The sequence below is a fragment of the Podarcis liolepis genome (assembly GCF_965112155.1).
Source record: "Podarcis liolepis genome assembly, chromosome: 8".
Lineage (NCBI taxonomy): Eukaryota > Metazoa > Chordata > Lepidosauria > Squamata > Lacertidae > Podarcis > Podarcis liolepis.
This window is the reverse complement of record NC_139560.1, coordinates 80,477,501-80,502,034: the sequence shown is the minus strand read 5'-3', so window position 1 is coordinate 80,502,034 and position 24,534 is coordinate 80,477,501. Positions and strand designations below refer to the sequence as shown.

Here is a 24,534-nt window from a genome sequence, read left to right as displayed (position 1 = left end):
TGTAGTACACGTGGAGGGGGCCAGGCTATGCAAGCTGCAGTTGCACATTCCCAGTGAATTCATAAACCAGAGACTTCCCCAAGGTGTTTTTGGGACTGCCATATTTTAAACAATTTTGGAGTGCAGTAGGCCCTGCCTGGGTAGCCCACGTACCTGGCAATAATAGCTGGACCATTTGTCACATCTTGTCAAGGTGTATATGGACCTCAAGAGTTAATGTTGGCCAGTTGTTAGCTTCCAGTTCAGGGCACTGTTTCCATTCCCACCCTACCTGGAGGCTTCATCAAGCATCTAAGACCATTCACAGTGCAATCCTGTGATGTAATAACAGCACTGGGTTACTTATTATGATGCTGTTCATGGTTTCCTAGCAGAGAGAAGGAAAATCAACAGCTACAGTTTTTAACAACATGCAGCAACGTTGATGCCATTTGGCACTTGTATCAACACTTTTCTCTGAGCTTTCAAAGGTGGGTCAGTATTGCTATACATTATTTCCCAAACTGACAGGAAAGCTTCACCTGTGATATTTTACCTGACTCAGCTGTGGCCAAGTCAGCGGGCTGCCCAAGGGGCACAGAAATCACTGTTTTAAAAGGGAAACATCTCCAAGAAAAGTGGCAGACCAATACAGATTCAACTGCTTTAGTTAGTCCTCGCTGATTTTGATAGAACAGACTTATATGCACTTACAGAATCTTTAAACACTCAGCTAATGGCCATTTGTAGGCAGATGTAAGCTTTCCACCTATGAGTTCCTCGCTGGTTGCTTCCGTAAACTAGCTGCTAGGTGCACAGTCAAAATAATACACCAATCTGCTATAGTGGGAAGCTGGATTCTATCCCTCCTTTAATCTTCCCTGGCAACACTGGCAAAAGCTGAGAGGCCAATTTTTTGACCTGGACTACATATCATCGCTTGATCAGCTCTGTTCTGTTTAAACGTTATAAAAGACCTATCCCTTGGTTGAGATATCAAAAACAGCATGCCTGCAGTCCACGGCTCTGTCAAGAACAATGAGTGGCATCCGGTCTCCTTCTGTCATATGTAGAGATTGTTGGTTGTTCATTTGAGGGACAATGTCAGAAGGAGCAGAAGCTTAAAATGCCATCTTGGTGGTGGACCATTAGATGGCTGTGACAGTGCCACTCGGCAGGTATATTTGGAATGGGGGATTTGTATGACTCACTCTTGTATCACAACTGAGGGCTTATCTGTATTAATGGATACGAAGGCCGGGTCAGAGTAAGTTGGAATTTTCATCTGTATTATACAGTGTGATGCTCTGGCAGTTTTGAAAGGCTCCACTTCAGCAGACCTCTATCATTTCTAAAGACAAAACGCTGAAAAACAAGAGCATCTGTGATTACTTGCATTCCTCCAGTATTACAGGTCAGCTAAGCCAACGCTTATCATTATAAATCATTTTATTTCCACTGTTGTTGTGACTCATGAGCGTTTAGTTATAGGATCAGGAGGCGCAGAAGCAAGCGCAGAGAAAGTTGAGAACAGGGTTAAAATGAGGAGAGCAGCCATGATCGGGTGCTGTACTTATTACAAACCTGTCACTTTGAGTCACCTTTCTTGTTAGTTGTTCCTTGCCAAGCAGTGGAGTGTGGCAGCCGGAATGCGGGGAGCCGAAGGTGAAGTTACTGTGGGAGATCAGACTTGGAAAGGTGCAGAGATGCAAGACCAGAGAGAATGTGAAGTGGAGCACAAGATTCTCACTGGCGGGAGACAGAGCAATTGAGTAACAAGCACCACCAAAAATGGAAAAAATACATCAGGGTAAGATAATGGAACAGATGAGAGCTCGGTGATATCATGTTGTACCGTGCCTTTCTAAATAAGGTGTTTTATAAATAAACAGTATTTTATTTGTGTCAGAGCTGCTTCCAGATCCTAGCTCACAGAGGATCACGCTAGCCAGCGATCATTAAGTAAAAGTCTTTATTGAGTTACAGTTTCCATTCTCAAGCTGCTGCGTGCAACTCTACGTCTAGTGGCTAGATCAGCGAAGCTCCGTCTGAGTCTCCGCCCCTTGTGCACCAACTTAATATCCTAGCCCTGCTCCACCTTTTCCGCCTGACTGTTCTCCTCTGGGTCCCTCTACCCCCCGGGGTCTCTTCCTTCCTGGATTCTTCTGACGCCGACCCCCCGGACCCTCCTGTCTCCTTGCGCCGGGCTTTAGGACCTGGCTCTCTTTCAGGGCTGCCTACTGCGTCACTTTCCTGTGCATTTGAACTTGGCGCGCGCGCCCAACTTTCCACTTTCCGTCTGACCGTTTCCTCGCTCCCCGATGGAGGTGTGGCCACTCCTGACTCATGCCCTCCCTCCTGTTGTGAGCTGCCAGCGCTTGCCCCCTGGCTCCCTTCCTCTTCCCTGCTCTCTGGCGGTGACGCTGGTCCCGATTTCCAACTGCTCTCCTCTGAGTCCCCTCTGGCTCTATCTTCCTGGGGTGCCCCCCTAGACTCCCCCCTTGCCCTGGCCACTGGTGCTCCTTTCTGTGAATCTTCTGATTCACTGGAAAGACTCGGAGATCTTGGGTCGTCGTCATCACTCATCTTTTCTTCTGCCTCCTCCCCTTCGCTCTCTGTTTCCTCCCTTGCCCTTGCCTCTGCTCCTGAACCCCTGACATCCATCCCCCCCTCGAAGCCCCCCATTCCCCCCTCCCCTCCTTCCGGTGCGGGAGCTGGGTGCTGCTGTGTCAAAGGGACGAACGTCGGATATCGTTCGCTTCCCGTGGCGGGCCTCCATCTGAAGTCTCCCGGGTCTTCCTCCCTGCTCTCGTCAACGACGGTCACCTCCGCTTCCATCTCTGTGCCGCCGTGCTCGAAACCAGGGTCGTCCCCGAAAACGTCCATGTCCGTCTCTCCCTCACTTCCTCCTGGCGGCGTTGCTCGTCCTGGCCCTTCCAGCCACTTCCTGCGCCACTGCTCCTCTGGTCTATCGTCCCACCAATACGAGGGTTCTGAGGCAGATCCCGAGGGTGACCCCTCCGGGGAACGGACGTCTCGTATCGGGTCCTCGTCCGAGTCTAACCCCCGGAACGTGCTGGCCGAAAGCGTGGGCGTGAAAAGCCAGTCGTCGAAAAAGTCTGTTGGCATTGGTCTATGTGGGAAGAGGGCATGAAACTCGTCTTTGAGCAGAGGTTCGTCCAAGGCGTAGCCCGGCACCCAGCTGTTCGCACTGGCCGGGGTGCCCTCCTTGGCGAGAAAGTATTCTACCCCCTCTTCCCCCCATCTGGAGTCCAAAATCTCCGTGACTTCGTTGATGCGCTCCTCCTGTGCCACTCCCGCGTGCCCGGTTCTTTCTCTGAACGGACTCGGTGCCGTTCCGGGTTCCTGAAACCTGTGCGGTGCCTTGTAGGGAGTGAGCACCGATCTGTGGAACACCGGATGCATTCTGGACCCCTCCGGCAGCGCCAGCCTGAAAGCTACCGGGTTTACCTGCTCTTCGACTTGGTAGGGCCCCAGTTGCTTATGCCCTAGTTTCTTCTTGGCCAACGACCTGGCCGGCACTGCGTGGGCTGCTAACCAGACCCAGTCTCCCACGTGGATCTCTTCGCCAACCCTTCTGTGATTGTCCGCTTGTACCTTGTATGCGTGCTTGGCCAGCTCCAGGTGGCGCCGCAGCTGATCGTGGACTTCCTGCAACTCCGACGCGAACGCATCTGCTGTCTGCGGCTCCCCCTCCCCCAGTCTTTCCAGTCCCGGGAAGGTTCTGGGGTGCCTCCCGTTGTTGGCGAAGAACGGCGTGACCCCCGTGGACACGTGCTTCATGTTGTTGTAGGCGAACTCGGCGAGCGGCAGGTAATCCACCCACGTCGCAGGCTGTTGATTCGCATAACATCTCAGGTACTGCTGCATGATGGCATTGACCCGCTCCGCTTGCCCGTTGGTCTGCGGGTGTCTCGCCGACGCCAGGTTGATCTTGACGTTCAGGAAGCCCATCAGCTTCTGCCAGAAATTCGAGATGAACTGCCGCCCCCGGTCGGACAGAATAGACCGTGGCAGACCGTGAACCTTGAACACGTGGTCTATGAACAGTTTGGCGGTTTGCTCCGCCGTGGCCACCTTAGCACATGGAATGAAATGTGCCATCTTGGAAAACAAGTCCACCACCACCAGCACTGCCGTCTTGCCCCTCGAGCTGGGCAGATCCGTGACAAAGTCCAGGGCCACCCTCTCCCATGGTTCGACCGGAGTTTGCAGCGGTTCCAACAGTCCGGCCGGCGGTCTGTGCACTGGCTTGGCCCTCTGGCAGGTGTCACACCTCGCCACGTAGTCCGCGACCTCCCCTCTCATTCCGGGCCACCAGAAATCCCTGGCGACTAATTCCACCGTCTTCTCCTTGCCAAAGTGCCCGGCAGTGGGCGCGTCGTGCAGCTGCTGCAGCACCTTGGCGCGAAGTTCGTCTCCCGGCACGTAGATGGCCCCTTTACGGATGAGCAATCCATCTCTTAGCTGGAAACCGTCGGTCGCTGCCTTGCCCCTTTGCACCTCTGCCATCTTTGCTTGCGCGAAGGAGTCATCCTTGAACGCTCATCGCACCGCCTCCAGGTCCACGGTTGCCGCGGCGCACGCCCACACTGTTGGTGCGAAGATGTGCATGGCGGCCGCTGGCGTTGCGTCCTCCAGATACTGTGGCTTACGGGAGAGAGCGTCCGCCATGATGTTGGTGTCCCCCGGGACATACTCTATTCGGAAGTCGAAGTTCGCAAAGAACTCAGCCCAACGTATCTGCCTCTGGTTCAGGAACTGTGCCGTGCGCCAGTGCTCCAGATTCTTGTGGTCCGTGCAAACCTGCACCGTGTGCTTGGCGCCGATCAGGAAGTGCCTCCACGCTTTGAACGCTGCATGAATGGCCAGCAACTCCCTGTCCCAGATGGTGTAGTTCTGCTCGGACTTGCTGAGCTTCCTGGAGTAAAACGCTCCCGGCCGCCAAACCCCCTGCGGGTCTTTCTGCAGCAGGACTGCCCCCACGGCTCTGTCCGAGGTGTCCGTCTCCACCCTCATCGGCCTGCTGGGGTCGACATGCAGCAGCTGCTCTTCCGACGCGAAGAGACGCTTGAGTGCCTGAAAGGACTGCTCCGCCTGCTCTGTCCAGATGAACTTCTTTTTCTTGGAGCTAAGCGTGTCCGTGATGGCCGCTGTCTGCATAGCGAAGCCCTTGATAAACTTGCGATAGAAGTTCGCAAAGCCGACAAACCGTTGGACCTCCTTCCGGTTGCGTGGGCTTTTCCAATCCAACACCGCTCGAACCTTGGCGCTGTCCATGGCGAGCCCCTTGTCAGACAACTTGTAGCCCAGAAAATCCACCTCAGTCACGTCGAATTGGCACTTCTCCAGCTTGGCGTAGAGCCTATGCTGCTTTAGCCTGCTCAGCACTTCCTTGACGTGTCTGTCATGCTCCTGCTGCGATTCCGAAAAGATCAGGATGTCATCTAAGAAACAGACGCACGTCTTGTAGAGAAGTCCCGCCAACACGTGATGCATGAATGCTTGAAAAACGTGGGAGCCATTTTGCAATCCAAAAGGCATAACTCTATATTCGTAGGTGCCCAGTGGCGTGAACATGGCTGTCTTCCACTCATCTCCTTCCCGCATGCGAATGAGGTTGTACGCCCCTCGCAGGTCTAACTTGGTGAACACGCTGCCCTTCCGCACCTTTGCTAGGAGGTCGTCGATTCGGGGCATGGGGAAGTCCGATGGCTTGGTCACACTGTTTAAGATGCGATAGTCCACTACAAGTCTTTTTTGGGGCGTGTCCTGCTTCTTAACAAAGAATACAGGACTGCCCCCCGCTGCCTTGGACTCCCGGATGAAACCACGCTCCAAATTATGATCTATGAACTCTTTGAGTTCTTGCAGTTCGTCCTCTGACATGGAATACAGCTTCCCTTTAGGCAGCGCCGCCCCCGGCAGCAGGTCAATTTTGCAGTCATATGGTCTGTGAGGGGGTAGCCTGTCTGCCTCCTTCTCGCAGAAAACTTCCAAAAATTCTGCGTACTTGTGGGGAATCGCTTGCAGCGTGCCTAGCAGCAGCTGTGACTCCTCTTCCTCTCCTTCCTGCCAGGGCACGATGCAGTGTTCAGCACAAAAGGAAGAGCCGAAGGTCAGCTGCCTCTGGTACCAAGCCAGCGTTGGGCTGTGCTTGTCCAGCCAACTCATGCCCAATACAATGGGCGTGTCCGATAGTTGAGTGACGTTGAAGCTGATGATTTCCCTGTGATTCCCAAGTCGCATCACCATTGGTGGCGTCTGCTTCACCACTTGCCCCCCGAGCAGCTCCCTGCCATCCACCGTGACAACCTGCAGGGGCAGCGTGGCCGGCAGCAACTGTATAGCGTGCCGGTCGACAAAGTCCTGCCCTATAAAGTCCGCATTGCTGCCTGAGTCAATGGTGATTGGCACGTCCATGGTGATTCCATTGGGCAGCTGGAGCGATGCGGTGAGCCTCACTACTGGTTTGGGCGGGAGGGGGTTCACGGGCTGTAAAATCTCTGGGGACTGCGTCACTAACACGTCTGGCTGGGCCCCAGTGCCTCTTCCTCCAGCCAGACTGCGTCGTTTCCCTGCTGTGGTTCTCCTTGCTGCGTTGCTGCAGTCACCATTGCTGAGGCTGCAGTGTGCTTGCGGAGCCTCCGGGGACACTCTTTCGCCATATGCCCTGGCTCCTCGCAGATGTAACACTTCCTGTTCCCTCTAGGAGGCTTCGCTGTCACTGTTGTCGGTGCTAGGGCTCTGGCTGCTGACTGAGCCCTTGCGCTTCCAACCTCCATAGGTTCCACCCCTCCTCCTGGCGGAGGCGTGGATTGTGCACGCGCTGCTTCTCTGGGAAGGAAGGAGGAGCCCCTGGCTGGTTCGCGCCCTCCACGCCCTTCGTCCCTGCTCCACGGACGTTCTTCCAGCCGCACCCCCACCGCCAGTGCCCTCTGAACGACCTCCTGCGTGGTCCGGGGTCTCTCCCCCCTCGCAATTTCATCTTTAACAGAGCCGTGCAATCCCTCCCAAAACAGGTCTCTTACAGGAGCCGAATCTCTGTCCCATTCCAGGGCACTGACCAAAGCGAAAAAGCGGGCATGGTACTGCCTTACGCTGGCCCTCCCTTGCTTCAGTCCATGTATCTGCTGCCGAGCAAGATCCACGTCAATGCTTGATAAAAAACACCCATCCATCGCTTTAATAAAGGCATTCGCATTTTGGAGCGCCGGATCATTATCCCTCCACAAATTGCGCAGCCATGCTTTAGCATCCCCATGCAAATGGGACATGATGAATCCCACTTTCTCTTGCTCATCTCTAAAGTCTTTATTCAGCAGTTGCAGTGCGCACATTACGTCTGCTCTAAAGTTGGGATACTGTTGCAGGTTCCCATCGAAGTGAGAGACCAGACCGCCTGTTCGTCTCGCCAACCCAATTCCCTCCTGTCTGGGTGTCAGTTGCCCTTGCTTTGTAAGCATGTCCAACCTGACCTGGAGATCCCTGCAGGCGGCAGCTGCCTCCTCCTCTCTCTTCCTGGATGCGAGAGCCTCGGCATTCAGTTGTGACACTGCTTCTCTGAGTTCCGCTATCTGCTGCTCAGCCGTCATGTCGGCTGCCATTCGTGAGCTCGCTAGTAGGCACCTGCTTCTCTCCTCTCCTCGAGGCTGTAGATGCCCACAATTTGGAGACGGAGCTTACTGTCAGAGCTGCTTCCAGATCCTAGCTCACAGAGGATCACGCTAGCCAGCGATCATTAAGTAAAAGTCTTTATTGAGTTACAGTTTCCATTCTCAAGCTGCTGCGTGCAACTCTACGTCTAGTGGCTAGATCGGCGAAGCTCCGTCTGAGTCTCCGCCCCTTGTGCACCAACTTAATATCCTAGCCCTGCTCCACCTTTTCCGCCTGACTGTTCTCCTCTGGGTCCCTCTACCCCCCGGGGTCTCTTCCTTCCTGGATTCTTCTGACGCCGACCCCCCGGACCCTCCTGTCTCCTTGCGCCGAGCTTTAGGACCTGGCTCTCTTTCAGGGCTGCCTACTGCGTCACTTTCCTGTGCATTTGAACTTGGCGCGCGCGCCCAACTTTCCACTTTCCGTCTGACCGTTTCCTCGCTCCCCGATGGAGGTGTGGCCACTCCTGACTCATGCCCTCCCTCCTGTTGTGAGCTGCCAGCGCTTGCCCCCTGGCTCCCTTCCTCTTCCCTGCTCTCTGGCGGTGACGCTGGTCCCGATTTCCAACTGCTCTCCTCTGAGTCCCCTCTGGCTCTATCTTCCTGGGGTGCCCCCCTAGACTCCCCCCTTGCCCTGGCCACTGGTGCTCCTTTCTGTGAATCTTCTGATTCACTGGAAAGACTCGGAGATCTCGGGTCGTCGTCATCACTCATCTTTTCTTCTGCCTCCTCCCCTTCGCTCTCTGTTTCCTCCCTTGCCCTTGCCTCTGCTCCTGAACCCGTGACAATTTGTTTCCAAAATATTTTACTATTATGATTATTAAAAAAAGGTAAAGATAAAGAACCCCGGATGGTTAAGTCCAGTCAAAGGCAATTATGAGGTTGCGGTGCTCATCTTGCTTTCAGGCCGATGGAGCTGGTGTTTGTCCACAGACAGCTTTCTGGGTCATGTGGCCAGCATGACTAAACCGCTTTTGGTGCACTGGAACACTGTGACAGAAACCAGAGTGCACGGAAACGCTGTTTACCTTCCTGCCGCAGTGGTACCTATTTATCTACTTGCACTGGTGTGCTTTCAAAATGCTAGGTTGGCAGGAGTTGGGATGGAGTGATGGGAGCTCACCCCATTGTGGGGATTCGAACCACCTACCTTCTGATCGACAAGTCCTAGGCTCTGTGGTTTAACCCACAGCGCCACCCGCGTCCCTGACATCTAGGTAGGTTCTCCTTTAATTGCAAACCGAATTAGATTTCTTCCTCCCAGGGGCTACACAGCTCTTCCAGTTAAAGCAGCCTCAAAAACTTGGCTTTTTCTTGTTGTTTCATATACTTTTTTTTTTACTGAAAACTCTGCTTTTCCTGGATTGAGCATGCAATTTTTTTCATTCTCCCTAAATGCATTAAACACACGCTCCTTCTCTCTTTCATAATGTGGACAGAAAGGGGTTCTATTCCTCCCCCCTCATGGACACTTTCTTCCTTAGCTAGGCAGAGAGCCAAACCAAGGCTGTCTAATTCATCTTCTCCCCAGCCATGATTTCTCATGTTGAGGGTCAGTGTGTGTTGCGCAGTAGGGCATTGATTTGCTGCATGTAGCTCTCCTTCCTTTTATTTTTCATCATTAGTACCTGACTCAGTACCTGGTGATGGGCTGACTGCTACCACCGAGATCATGCTATGAAGAACTATTCCCCCCCCCCCCCAACAATTGAGATGAAATGCCTAGGTGTGTTTTTATTTTATTTTATTTAAAAAATGATTTGGTAAGCCAGCTTGACAGCTGGATCATTAGAGGCATGAAAAATGCATGGGGTATTTAAAAACAACAACAAAATGTGGCTGATACGCTGTGCTTGCAGGTAACGGAACAAATCTACATTTGTAAATCGTCTCCCAAAAAATCAGGAATCCAGGAAAAGAAAATGCCTTCAGTCTGTAGAAAGGAATTTATTTAATTAATTAAACCTGCCACAGCAATTGACATAAAACGTACTGTTCTCTGGTCTTTTGCTGTAGACCACTTTGAAACGCCCTTCTTCCATCTTAGGGACGATAATGTTTATGTTTTTTTCAAAAATAATCTTAGGAATAATAATGCCACAGTCTTAGTGTGGAGAAAGATGCCGCACATTATTAAAGAAGTCATGATAAAAGAGAATGGCACTTCAGATTCCCGAAAAATGCTTTCAGAAGGGAAACTGAATGTATGCTAGGAGTAATATAGGCTTTGCTTTTGTACTAGGAACCAGTCCCAAACAAAACTGATCTTAGCCTCATATCTGAAGCACCCAAAGCAGTTGCGTGTCAAGGTCCCCAGGACCACCCCAATAACTCACACATCACACAGAATTTTTTGTTTAAGGTTTTTGGCATAATTTTGGCCACAACTTTATTAAAACACAAAAATATGAGTGGTTGCTTAGGCATTGGTTGCGAGTGACATTCCGCACGCCTGCGAAAGTCAGAAAAGGGGAATGCACTTGGGGGTAGCGACGGAGCAGGGAACCTGCCCTCAGCCCTCCCCAAATGAAACCAGGGGCTCTTGCATGGCCCGAGCACCTTGACAGGGTGGACAAAAGCAATAGTGAGCCCCTGTATTCCTTTAACGGAATCTCTTGCAGCAGCAGCATTAGAGGGGCAGGCACAGCCAATCCATGCCCCTCAACCAACCAAACCATAAACCAATGCCTAACCGCAACCTTACTGTTAGTATCTCAGCCCACAGGCAGAGGTACCTGGCCTCCCCCAAGGCAATTGAGCGAGATACTGTGCTTACCATCCGTCTGCGACCTCGGCAGGCTAGGTAAACAAATCCGGCGATTCTTCTCATTAGTCGTGAGAAGAACACACCCTCTGCTTATCTGCTTCTCTCTCCCTCCCTGCATTCTCCCAGGGAGGAGAAATGAGACAGACAGGAGTCCTTTCTACATGTTTTATTCCTGTCACTCAACAGTACATAGAAATGTGACTGTTCCCTTCAGACTCCATTAGAAGAGTCACAACTCCTCCCCTGTACTTCCAGCACAGGTCAGATGACACACTGAGCTAACATCCGGTGCTCAGTACAGAGAATAGGCTCCACCTTTTCTCCAACAGTACAGTGAGAAACCACAACATCCTGTTTTGCATTCCAGCCATCTGGAGCTGGCTTTTGCCTTGGTGCTTTTTCCTGACAACCTCCCCCAAAAGCATCAATTGGCAAAACATGATCCAGAGAAGAGAACAAACAGTTGTTATACATATAACATTCCCCTGTTGTTTCAGTTCCACCCTTGGAACTCCCCACCACTGGTTTCACCAGTGTACCTCTCTGGTTGTCTGGCTTCCAAGGAATGAGTGCTTCTGCATTACCTTGGTTAGCTATTCTCTGTTGTGTCTTTGTCTCTGACTTAGACACTGCTTTAACCTTCTTTGAGTTGTTAACAATAGCAACACATGCAACAGCTACGTTAGCAAATTCTTTTGAGTACCTCTTTGGTGGTACACCCTTTGTAACTCTCTCAGACCTGCGTATGAGGTTCTGATCCTCTGTGCTCACTGGTTCAACCTTTGGACTCTGTTGAGAACCAGTAGCAATCAGTGGTTCTTCCTTCACCTGTGAAGGTCTATCCATTGTGTGAGATTTCCTCTCAATGACTGTTACAACTGAACTCTCTGAGCTATCACTGTCATCATCACCACTGTAATCTGTGACATCAGAAAAATCATCATCATCATCATCTGAATTGTCACCTGTGGGAAATGTTTGTACAACTCGCTCTTGCTCTGGAGCACTCTCTAGGAACTTTGTGAGAATCACCTGACCAGATTCAGACAAAATTACTCTGTAGAGACCCTTTTCATATCCCACAAAAATGCCTCTGGCATTCTTTACTCCACCTGGAGCTTCTGTTCTCACATGAGACCCGAAAACCTTGAAATAGGCAACAGAAGGTTTTCTATTGAACAGCTTCTCAAAAGGAGAACATCCCAACTCTGTTGAGACTTTTCTCAACCACACATGAAGATAGGACGCTAGCGATTCGGCCCAATATTAATGTGAACTTAGCAATTGTGCATGCATCCCCTTTTGCAATTCTTTGTGCACTCTAACACAGACCCCCCTGTTCCACGCTTCTGGCGAGACAGCAGCTTTGTGGTCTATCCCTTTTCCATCCAGGAACTTCTGAAACTTCTGTAACAGAAAAACTTGTTTGTCATCTGTGAAAAGACAATCAATGTTAGCATCATGCATATTTTTAACCTTGTCACAAAACTCCTGAAACTTTTCTAAAGTTTCTTGCGGTTTCTCCATCATATAAACCCAAGAATAATTAGTGAAACAATCCACACACAAAAGGTAATATTTTGCACCGCCTCTAGATTGTTCTAGAGGACCAATCACATCAGCATACACCCGCTGAAATGCTCTGTCGACCTTCGGCACCTTCCGGGCGCTCGTTTTGGTCACACCTGCAAGAGAGATTTCGTTAGAATCAGAAGAATTACATTTCATGTAATCACTTTGATCAAAAGTCAACAAATACAGTCCATCTTTCTCTTTGGCAGTAAGAAACAGTTCTCCATCTTTGAAGATCTTGCAGCTTTTAGCATCATAGGTCAGTCTCAGTCCTTTCTTTGCAATCTGCGACACGCTCAGCAGATTAAATTTCAGTTCTGGAACCAGGTAAACATTACTTATAGTCAAGTTCAGACTCTCAAGATACACAGTCCCAATTCCAGTCGCTTCTAACTCCTGACCGTTGGCCTGTTTCACAGCGAAGCTTTGCTTCTTCAACGTCGAAAATAATCCTCTGTGTGGGCATAAATGTTTTGTACATCCAGTGTCGATTATGAATGCGTTCCCAACATCTGGCGTGGTTCCATTCGCCATCATAGCCTTTGCAGGTTTCACCTGGCACTTGGTACGGCTTTTGCCTGACGCCTCAGGCTTCGTAGAGCTGCTCTTTGCTCCTCTTGACTGGCGTGGCTTTCTACAGTTTCGCTGTAGATGCCCAATCTGTCCACAATTGTAGCATCGGACAGCACTCAATGCTACTCCATGCTCTCCAGTAGATTCAGCAGTGGGGGAATTAGAACTCTGTTCTTCCCTCCCCCTGTCCTTCACTTCCAGTGCAGCAAGTCTGTCGTGTTCATTCAGGACCACAGCACACACTCTTTCCGCGGTTAGCTGCGCGGCCGGTAGGGAACCAAGCTGACTGGCAACAACCTTGTAGGTGCGATTCAGGCTGTTTATCATCATGAAGCAAAACACTTCCTCCTGAAGACGGAAATTGCGTTCCACCATCTGTTGACGCAGAAACTTCATTTCTGTCAGGTGCGCTTGAACATCTCCATCAGGCGCAAGTCTCAGATTGGTCAATTTCTCAAAATACAGCAACGCTGAAGAACCAGCATCTCTCTGATGCGTTGTACGCAACGTGTCCCAAACCTCTTTCACATTTTCTAAATGCTGGATATGCACCAATTGCGCATCTGAGACACACAGTATTATAGCAGTCCTGGCCCTCACATTCCGTGACTCCCAACCTCCGGTTGGTGCTGCAGGGATGGGGTTTTCAATTACATCAAAAAGCCTCTGATTCTGCAGCAGGGCCTTCATTTTAACAGACCAAGATGAATAATTGTCATTGTTTAAGGGAGGTGGGTAAGGCAAACCTCCTGCCTTCTTGGCATCCATCTTGAAGCCAAGCCTCCAGCTCACACTGTCAAACAAGCTGTAAAATCCAACAGTTGTTTTTTTCCTTTCTCATGCAGGCAAACTGCAAGCTGTTTATGCTTTTAGCACCTGGCAGCTTGACGCTAGCTGCTATGGAAAGTCCCTTCCAAGAGCTCGTAAAGCATGTAGTCAAAATAATCTATGGCTTTGTTTCGCTTTCCCAGGCTCACAGTCACAGTCCAGCCCTTTTGCCAGTAACTTTCCAACTTTCCGTTACTAAGCAACAGTGCATTTCAATAGGACAGTCTTATCTTTAACCACAGGAATTTGTGGAATGCAGGCTTCAGCTTTGAGCTGCAGGCCTTTCCTTCCGGAGCTTTTGTTTTTCCAAAACACACCTCCTATGAAACAGGGAATTAATCATCCTGCGTTCACACTTTTAGCCCAAAATGTGCAGCATACCTTGAACTTTTGTTGCTCTGGAAAACACCTCTTCTTTCCACCAGCTGTCTGTTGAGCCTCTGGCTTGTTTCAGACGCCTCTCTTCCTCCTTGGAGCAGAGGAGGACATTCCACCAGCCTCTCATGCAGAGGTCGATGGATCGAAACCATCCTCTGCTACCATATGTTAGTATCTCAGCCCACAGGCAGAGGTACCTGGCCTCCCCCGAGGCAATTGAGCGAGATACTGTGCTTACCATCCGTCTGCGACCTCGGCAGGCTAGGTAAACAAATCCGGCGATTCTTCTCATTAGTCGTGAGAAGAACACACCCTCTGCTTATCTGCTTCTCTCTCCCTCCCTGCATTCTCCCAGGGAGGAGAAATGAGACAGACAGGAGTCCTTTCTACATGTTTTATTCCTGTCACTCAACAGTACATAGAAATGTGACTGTTCCCTTCAGACTCCATTAGAAGAGTCACAACTCCTCCCCTGTACTTCCAGCACAGGTCAGATGACACACTGAGCTAACATCCGGTGCTCAGTACAGAGAATAGGCTCCACCTTTTCTCCAACAGTACAGTGAGAAACCACAACATCCTGTTTTGCATTCCAGCCATCTGGAGCTGGCTTTTGCCTTGGTGCTTTTTCCTGACGATTTGCTATGCAGTAGGCAAAAACCAAATGGCCCCAGCCAATCAGCCAGATGGACAAAATTCCTACCGGGCCCCTGCCCCAAGAGCAGATGACCCCATGACAGGCATAGCAAGGTCAAAGCGAACAACCCTATATTTTAGGGGGGGGACGGGCAATCCGATGCACAGGGCGAAAAGAGGAAGCTCTACGCCTCGTGCAGGGAGTTTCTGGCTGTCAATCAACAAAAGGCAACATTAACTTCATCCCAGCAACAAGGGAAGCCCAATCACATCAGTGGCCAATGATCAATTAGCCTGCCCCACAACTTTGGAGTGTCCTGTCGGCCCCCACCGCAACACATGCTCTCCATGAAGGAGAACAAACTTAAATGTAAAACTAGGAGCTTGGCAGCCTCCATGAAGCTAGGAACTTGGACTGATTCTTTTCTGCTGCAAAGAGAAGTGTGATCTGCAGGGGAGAAGCATCCTGGGGGAGGGGTGGCGACTTGTGCCTAAGAAGAGGCCATTCCAACATTTTCTCTCTCCAATTCTCGGGTGCAAATGGAAGAGCCACACAGCTTTGCAGTTAGGTCTATCAACCTGCGTTGGTGTGTTGCCAAAGTCAACTTGAAACGAGCCTGGAAGCACCAGCTTGAAGCGCATCCTTGAGGCTCGCCTGAAACATCTGCTTGGCAACAAGGATTCTCCTGAGCGACAGGTGTCTTCATCAAGGCATGTCTGGAGAGATGGAGCTGAATTTGAGGCACTCAGTGTTGGTCCGTGTGGCTGCCAGAATATGTGGAAGTCTGGATGAAGCAGAGATCTGTAAATAGTTTTGTTTCTAGTTTTATATGTAGACCAGTAGTGCTATGCAACTTGTAATGTAAATAATAGAGACTTTAGAGAAGAACTGGATTGGTGAGGTGGTTATTCCTTAGCAATTTGCCAAGAGAAGGCTGGACTGCCATGGCTGTGAATATACAGAAAGAGTTTCTGCTTAACTCTGCTGAGACAGAGAAAATAAACCCCAAGAGTTGGCGCTTATGCAATAACAGCCTGAATCTCTAGACCCATGTTTGCCACCAAACACCTAGCTTCAGTCAGAATGGCCTGGAAAATGGATACATTTCACTATTAAAAGGCATATGAGTCCTGCTTTAAATGATCCATCGGAAATATCGCCTTAGACTGTATACAGTTGCTAGCATTGCTTTTTTAAAAATGCATGAATTGGTCTTTGCATGCCTAATGTAAGGTTGTGCATTACTTTGTCACCATAATCAGCAACAAGCTGCTCTCCTATGTGCTACATGGCAAATAGCATTCTGGACAATCCAAGCTGGTCATTAAAAATGTATATTTGGGGATTTCGATCTCCAATGGCCTTAATTATCTTAAGTTTTTTCAATACCCTCTTTATGGATACCGTGAAGAGCCAACAGATTTTATACTGTTGGTCATTGCGTTGCGCAAGGCATGTCTTCCCCGCCCCCCATAAGCCCATCTTGTATGAATATAAAGCATTGTTATGCTGCCTTGCTTATTCATTAAGCACTAATAAATAGAACATGGGAAAAGGTAGTGCTGTTTTTGAATAAACAAGATAGCCAGAATACTAGCAATGGTTAGTAAGAATACTATGGATTTTCTCCAATTGGATTGGCAGATTAAAAGATCTTTTGGCGTGCATGTATTATTCACAGAATAAAACAGCAGCAAAATGTGTAGATTTGGTAGAAAACAACTCCCTATATTCTGTTCTGCTCTTCCAACCTTCTGCCAAGAAACAGCCTAGGTTTCCTACACGGGACTGCCTTTGCACACTATATATGTTTGATATTTGTACTCAATATAAAAAAAGAAATCAATTTGAAAACCAGCTTTGTCAATAACAGGAGGATGGTAATTTTAAATATATTAAAATGCAGCTTAAACTTTAAATGTAACAATGGCCAAGCTTTGCAAAGAGTTAGTAGGTACACCAATCTGCTGCAACAAAAATAGCAGTGCCTTGTGATGCCCTGAAGACAAATAGATTTATTATAGCATAAACTTTGTTGGAGCTGAGTTCTACAGTAAATCTATTAAGTCTCTAAACTGCCACAATAACTCTCTTCTTTTTTTTTTTAAGGAATGAAGTTTGGGTGAAATCAAATTTTTAAACCAGTCCCACAAACCCCACACTTTATTGGAGCTAACAGGCCTTTGAACAGGCAGTCCTTCAGTAACCTCTGAAGAGATGCAATCTAGTGAATAAGAACACATTGCAAACAGACTCCTGTTCTCCTGGGTGTAGATCAAACTCGAAAACAGTGACACTTCCATTTATGAGAGCGACTTCAAAGATGCAGTTATGGTCACAACTTGTAAACAGAACTCCTGTAGCAAGCAAAATGGTCATTAAAAACAAACAAACAAACAAACAAACAAACAAGAAAATTATTTGCTACTTTTTAATTTTAAAGTCTTTCTGCCTAGGGCTCGTTGTAGACAGAGACTGGGGCTGACAATAGCTGAGACCACTTTAAGTCAAGTGAAGAGTTTCAAGTACAAGCTTTATACAAACTATGTTAAAATCAGGACAAATAACCTGTCAACTGCCCTGGGAAAAATGGGACACCCTGTGTTTTCTTGTGAGAGGGCAGTGGCCAAAATGGTCGCAACCATCTCACACAATTTTGGAATGCACTTGATGAGGAGAGCATTGCCTAAATGAAGGGGCTGTTCATTACACAGAGTGCTAATTACAGAACTGTAAGTTTGCCTTCCTATTTTTGTTTTGTTTAGAGAACAATTTCCCTCTCTTATGAATTCATGAGGCTGAATCACTCTGCATCTTGCGCTACAACCTGTTATTCATTCAGTGATGCTTTCATTTTCCAACGCCCTGTCTGACTTTGCGCATAAGTTTGCAAAGTGGTGTAATGCATCATTTATGTTTTCCCACCTTTCTTGACTGATAGCCTTCTTGACTGTCAATTGCATGGTAATATTCTGCAAAGGAAAAGAAGTATGTGTGTGCCTGCATGGGAGATTTAGTTGTCCTGGAACTCAAGTGCATCCACCTATGAACAAATGCACAAAATAAAAAGCATAAATTGGGATTACAGAAGATCATTTGATAGACAACAAAGGCCCCAAGAGAAGGCATTTAGAGATGAGTACGGGAATAAATGAAGCAAGTGTGATCTACTTAGCTGAGCAAGAGTCTTTGAGCAAAGAGGAGCATAATAGCAAGACTTCTCTTATGAATGAGATGGTGCATCTATAATATATATTATAATGAAGTTTCCAAAATAGTAATTATAGGGCTGTGGCTGTAAATGCCAACTACTCTATAACGTGACAATCTTTCCAATTTTTTTTTTAATTGCTTACTATAATAAACAACTTAACAAAATTGACCATGTAACTCCAAAGGTTTCATTACAACTCCAAAGCCTTCAGTAAAAACTGTTAGGAGCTGGATAATGTTTATGTGGCACTGCGGTCTAAACCACTGAGCCTAGGGCTTGCTGATCGGAAGGTCAGCGGTTCGAATCCCCGCAACAGGGTGAGCTCCCATTGCTCTGTCCCAGCTCCTGCCAACCTAGCAGTTAGAAAGCATGCCAGTGCAAGTAGATAAATAGGTACCACTCCGGTGGGAATGCAAACGGCATTTCCATGCACTGCTCTGGTTTCGCCAGAAGTGGCTTAGTCATGCTGGACACACGACCCAGAAAAACTGTCTGTGGACAAACATCGGCTCCCTCGGCCAGTAAAACGAGATGAACACCACAACCCCGGAGTCGTTCACAACTGGACTTAATTGTCAGGGGTCCTTTACCTTTTTAATGTTTATATAAGCTGTACTGGCAAGTTGCAATGCCTGTGTTAAATGTGTCTTGTACACATCCCTGAATCAACTCCACCCAAGCAGCCCTTTGTACACATGTAACCAATCCTTCCATTGTAGTGAAACCATTGCAAGAATGTGAGACCCCCATGGCCATTTCCAGATGACCTGTTTATTGAGCATTCATCCTGGTTTGTTTGCATAAAGTTTGGGAGGTTAAATGATGCCAGCTATTTATTCAGTATTCATTCTTATTTGTTTGCTGGACAGAACTCCAGCCAAGTAGTCGGCCTGTACTTTATGAGCACGTAGCTGCCACCCTGAAGCTCTCATGGTAAAAAAAAATGGGAGGGGCTGAACCTAGCACCCATTTTTCAGTATTGCACCTAGCACCAGCTGAGAAGATCTCCCACAGCTGGTGTTCTGAAGCTGTTGCTGTCAAAAAGGAAGTGAGATACCAGTCAAGGAACCATCTAACTTGCTTTTGACACCCCTTTTTTGCACTACAGAGATACCTCGGGTTAAGTACTTAATTCGTTCCGGAGGTCCGTTCTTAACCTGAAACTGTTCTTAACCTGAAGCACCACTTTAGCTAATGGGGCCTCCTGCTGCTGCCTGAGAAATCCCAGCCTGCACAGGAGTCCCCGCCTCCAGAACCAGCTGAGCTGGGGCAGGGGCTTGAGCCTGAAGGGTCCTCACCTGTGCTGGATCCTCAGGTGCAGGCACCAGCTGAGTCTGCTCTGGCTCCTGAGGTGATGGAGGACCCATTGCCTCCAGGTGCTCCACTCCCAGCCCCGTCAGGGGAAGCTGAGGTTGTCTCTGGGTCTGGTAACCCTCCAGCCTCTCCTGAGCTGCAGAGGCTCGGGGCAGAAAGGCGGAGGGAACTAAGTTCCCACAGAAGGAGTGCTCGCCTCCAGGCCAGGAGAGGTGAGTCACCTGTGGACCGGGGCTGCCCTATGCCTCGGGGCAGATAAAAGCCGGCCAACCCCAGTCCCAGGTTGCGGGAGCAACATTGCTGGTAGCCTGTTCCTGCCTGCACCCTGTCCTGTTCTTCTGCCAGAGTTCCTGACCTCACCTGACTCCCTGCCTTGGACCCAGCTTCAGCCTTGACGGACAGCCACCATACTGCATCCTCGACCTCGGACTGGACTCAGACCTCACCGCATGGTTAACCCTCGGGACCAGCCCACTTCTATTGACTTCAGCTGGATTCAGGCAACTAAATGTGTTTTTCAGCCTTTGGTGGTAGGCATTTTTGAAATACCACAAAAGGGAAATGGTAGCGGTGCCAAGAAAGCCAAGGTTACGCAAGGTCATACAACTGCTTTGAATTCTTCCTACTGTGATTTCCTCCCCATCAAACCCACGGTACAACTATCCTCACAATGGCACATATCTAATTAAAGTCAGTGGCAATTGAACAACCATGCACCCAGACTTTTATAAAAGATGATTTATGTGTCTGAATGGAGACTGTAATCCTGATTTTCTTATTCAATTAAATGTTTAAGTGCTCTATAGCATCCAAATGAAGGTTAAGTTCTAAGTGATTAAGATCAGTTGCACTGAAGAGTTTTTAACAAGACAAGACTTATATGATAACCTGGTTATAAAATCTGAGCTTTTCAGAGCGGTGAAAGCTAATGGTAGGGAATGGACTTCCAAGGTTGCTGAAACTAGTGAGATTTACCCAGGGCTATGTTTCTAGAGTTTTCTTGGCAGGGATACTGGAGTGGCTTGCCGGTTCCTGCTCCAGGTGAATCACATTTGGTCAAAACTCTCCACTATGATCTGTCCATCTTGGGTGGCCTTGCATGGCATAGCTCATAGCTTCTCTGAGTTATTCAAGCCCCTTCGCCACGACCAGGCAGTGATCCATGAAGGGGGAATTAACCCGGAATTAAGATTGCCGGAAGAAATATCAACAACCTCAGATATGCAGATGACACAACACTGATGGCAGAAAGTGAGGAGGAATTAAAGAGGTGAAAGAGGAGAGAGCAAAATATGGTCTGAAGCTCAACATAAAAAAAACGAAGATCATGGCCACTGGTCCCATTACCTCCTGGCAAATAGAAGGGGAAGAAATGGAGGGAGTGAGAGATTTTACTTTCTTGGGCTACATGATCACTGCAGATGGTGACAGCAGCCACGAAATTAAAAGACGCCTGCTTCTTGGGAGAAAAGCAATGACAAACATAGACAACATCTTAAAAAGCAGAGACATCACCTTGCCAACAAAGGTCCGTATAGTTAAAGCTATGGTTTTCCCAGTAGTGATGTATGGAAGTGAGAGCTGGACCATAAAGGCAGCTGATCGCCGAAGAATTGATGCTTTTGAATTATAGTGCTGGAGGAGACTCTTGAGAGTCCCATGGACTGCAAGAAGATCAAACCTATCCATTCTGAAGGAAATCAGCCCTGAGTGCTCACTGGAAGGACAGATCCTGAAGCTGAGACTCCAATACATTGGTCACCTCATGAGAAGAGAAGACTTCCTGGAAAAGACCCTGATGTTGGGAAAGATGGAGGGCACAAGGAGAAGGGGACGACAGAGGATGAGATGATTGGACAGTGTTCTCAAAGCTACCAGCACAAGTTTGACCAAACTGCGGGAGGCAGTGGAAGACAGGAGTGCCTGGCGTGCTCTGGTCCATGGGGTCACGAAGAGCTGGTCATGACTAAACGACTAAACAACAACAAATGTTTCTAGAAAAAGATGTGCCGGAACTCACCATGAATGCCTCCCTTGTTCTCTTATAAGGGCAATGGCATCCACCTGAGTGGTGCCGGAACTGAGTTCCAGTGAGTTCCAGCTGAAAAAAGCCTTCCACTAAATAATGTGAAATAACAATGGATGTGATTAAAGTGATAGGATGTGAAAGCTTCATATTTGAAGGTGTAATTTCATCCCTTGTCTTATTTTCTTTTCTGTTGAAAGCAATGGCCCGAGCAGTGTGAAGATTCCAGCAAGTGTTCTCTGCAATCATTCGAGGTCTAGCAAAGCAGATTCAAGTGAGGCCAAGTAGGACAGATTCCAGGTTTTAGCAAGGCAAAGCAGGGCAATTTTTTTAAAAAAATGTTTTTCAGGTTTATACATTTCAACAATTTTACAGTCATTTTAACATTTCAAAACTTGACTTCCTTCCCCCTCTTTCTGCAGTTCTTTGAATTTAATTTTAATATCTTCTGCATATCCAAACTAACTTAATTTGTTCATTTATTCATCTACTTTAAATCTATACTCTTATGAAACTGCAGGTTATTACAATAATCCTGCCAATGTTCTTATCTGTTTACAATTTGTCAGTAAATATTAACCTATTTCCATTCTTTTATAAAACGTTTATCTTGATTTATTATTTTTCCGGTAAGTTTCTCCATTTCTGCATATTCCGTAAGTTTTTGTACCCATTCTTCCTTTGCTGGGACTTCCAATTTTTTGGCAAGTAACATTCTTGTTACTATAGTAGCATAGATGAAGAAGTTTCTGTACAATTTGGGTAGTTCTGTCCCTATGATTTCCCAAAGGAAAGTTTCTGGTTTTTTTTTTACAAACGTTACTTTAAACATCTTTTTCAATTTATTATATATCATTTCCCAGTAAGCTTTAACCTTACTACAAGACCACCACATATGATAAAAGGAACCTTCTTTTTCTTGACATTTCCAACACTTATTTGATTTAGATTTATACATTTTTGCCAATTTACTCAGTGTTTGATACCATCGATATATCATTTTCATATAATTTTCTCTTAGACCATAAAATGCTGTAAATTTTATATCAATGTTCCACAATTGTTCCCATGCTTCCATATCTCTATTATGACCAATATCTATTGCCCAGTGTATCATTGAGGATTTTACTTGCGCATCCTTTGTCTCCCATTCCAGTAATATTTTATACACTTTAGACAGCACTTATACATTCCATCAGGTCTCTCTCTAGTTTTGGTATTTGTTACCCAAGCAGGACAAAGTAAGGCAAAGCGGGAGTTATGGCATGGCTTGGAAGAAGTTCAGGATGCATAGAATTCATTGGATAGCCAAAGCTGGAAGCTCATAGGAATAAAGCTCAAATGATTCAGATTTAGAATGGTGTGGGCACAGAGCACAAAGCTGAAGGGGTGCATCTTCATCATCTACCGTATTTTTTGCTCCATAAGGCACACCTGACCATAAGATGCACCTAGTTTTTAGAGGAGGAATGCAAGAAAAAAAAATTATTTAAAGGGAGCATCCCAGGCTGTGCTCAGTGCTCCCTTTCACGAGCCGTGAGGAGTGTGTGTGTGGCACTTGCGAGCTTTTCCCTGAGGAGGGAGAAGGGCAGCCCGTCACTGATGGGTTGCGCTTCTCCCTCCTCGGGTAAAAGCCCCCCCCCCACGCTTCACGCAGCTCTTGCGGGCTTTTCTGGGAGGTGGGGGAAGGGACAGAGGGGCTAAGCCAGAAGCTAGAACAGCAAGAGTGACCGCTGGACAGTGATCCCTTCTGGCTTCTGGGATAGCCGTGCAGCCTGCATTCGCTCCATAAGACGCACACCCATTTCCCCTTACTTTTTAGGAGAGAAAGGGTGCGTCTTATAGAGTGAAAAATATGGTATATTTATGTGGGTACCTAATCAAAGTTAGTGGGGGTGCCAAATGCTGTCCTTGCTGAAGGTACCATATTACCCAATCCACCCCTGCTCAAATGTTGACTCAGCAGCAAAGCAATCCAAAATGGAGTGTTAAATAGAGCTGCAACTCAACCTGGAAACTGAAGACAGAGGACAGTTTAGTATAGCGATTCTGATGACCGAGTGGAATGCATTAGCACTGCACTGAAGAATAAAGAGGTTTGATGAGTAAGGAGGAAGGGGGGAAAAAACACTGGAAGACTGACAAAAGTCCTGGTAGAGTCATTTTTTCCTGCTTATATAGAAAGGAGAAAACCGGGGTGAAAAAATCACAAGGGCTGCCTTTGCCACAATTGTCTGAGAGATTTCCAGCCCCTGTTAACAATAATTGCTGTGCACTTGGCTCATCCCTGTTATCTTAAAAGGTAGGTTGTGGCAGGAAGGATAAGGACACACCATTTCACAGGCTATCCAAAGATGCTGCATGAACTGGCAAAGGATGACCTCGAGAAACACCCTTAGCAGGAGACGGCACAGCGCGAAAAAAAAGGAAGCAAGGAGGAAAAGCATAAAATAGGGGATTGCCACTCCTGGCCAAGGTTTCAATACCATATGCTTCTGTCTCTGTGTTTTGCTTGTGCAGAACAAAAGGTATTGCTGTAAAACTTGCCCCACCAGATGCACACTTCCTTCTGAACAGGAGTTGGCTGCCTTAAAGGTCAGCAGATGGACAGGTGATGGATAAACCGCTAAGCTGAACAATCACACCCAAGAGTCAGTATTGTTAGGCCTTGGAGGTCTTATTGGAACAGGAGTGCAGGAGAAGTTGGAGGGGAGGCTGGCTGAAGTTTACTTAACGCTTTCTGATACCAGAGACACACTCCTGGCTGTATTCACCAGCATATATCCAGTAGAACAGACTGTGCATTGTTATTAGCTGAAATAATTGACTGCAAGAGCTGCAGCTACAGCTAATTTAGTCAGGATTACTGTCTCGGGCTGTAGCTCCCAGTACTCTAATAGAGGTCTTGCTGAACAGTAATTATTGTACATGCCTGTCAACTACAAGAAGTATTTTGAGATCGTTTTTATCACCAGACAAAAAAGTGCTGGAATTATTTATAGGTGCAACCAGAATATAATAAATGTTAAAGCAAGGCCGGCTATTTTGTACATTTAAAACCTAGTGAATTGTTGGGACTGTGGGTTGGTTGGTCTGTGCACGATTCCTCATTTGGAGTAGATTAGCATGGGTAGTGTATTGGGGTTATTCTGTGGCAAGTATTGAATTAAGACCATGAAAGTGTTTAGTATCATTGCTTAATTGACACTGAAATAGTGAATGGCTGTGTATATTGCTGAGAAAGTTTAACATCAGAAAATGCCACTGGAGTATACTAAGTAGTCTCTGAACTCCTTGGTGGGTTGATTATTAACTAATGTTTTTTTCTGCTAGCTAACGTGAGTGTTTAACCTTAAATCAGGTAACAAGGGTATTTGGTTGCAAATCTCCATTTTGAAAGAGAGTTGCCTTTATTCTTTGTTCCCAGGCTCTGTGGAAGTAAAGACATGTAAATGACCATCTCCAGTAAGGCACTACAGGCAAAATGGATACAGTAAGGAGAGACAGACCTTTGATTTTAGATCTATTTGGAGTATTTCATATTTCATATTCAGCTGAGTCATTACTGGA

General features: G+C 47.5%; 1 long non-coding RNA gene across 4 annotated transcripts; it reads left to right on the top strand.

The window, feature by feature from the left end:
- Positions 1–364: 364 nt before the first annotated feature.
- On the top strand, positions 365–24,534 carry LOC310714409. Of its 4 annotated transcripts, none has more exons than XR_014529717.1 (3): positions 376–470; positions 1,278–1,789; positions 9,742–10,259. It is a non-coding gene; the product is annotated as an uncharacterized lncRNA (long non-coding RNA). The 4 variants fall into 4 exon arrangements; XR_014529716.1 differs by lacking the exon at positions 9,742–10,259 and adding an exon at positions 24,392–24,534 and having other exon boundaries at positions 377–470; XR_014529718.1 differs by having other exon boundaries at positions 377–470; positions 1,278–1,817; positions 9,772–10,256.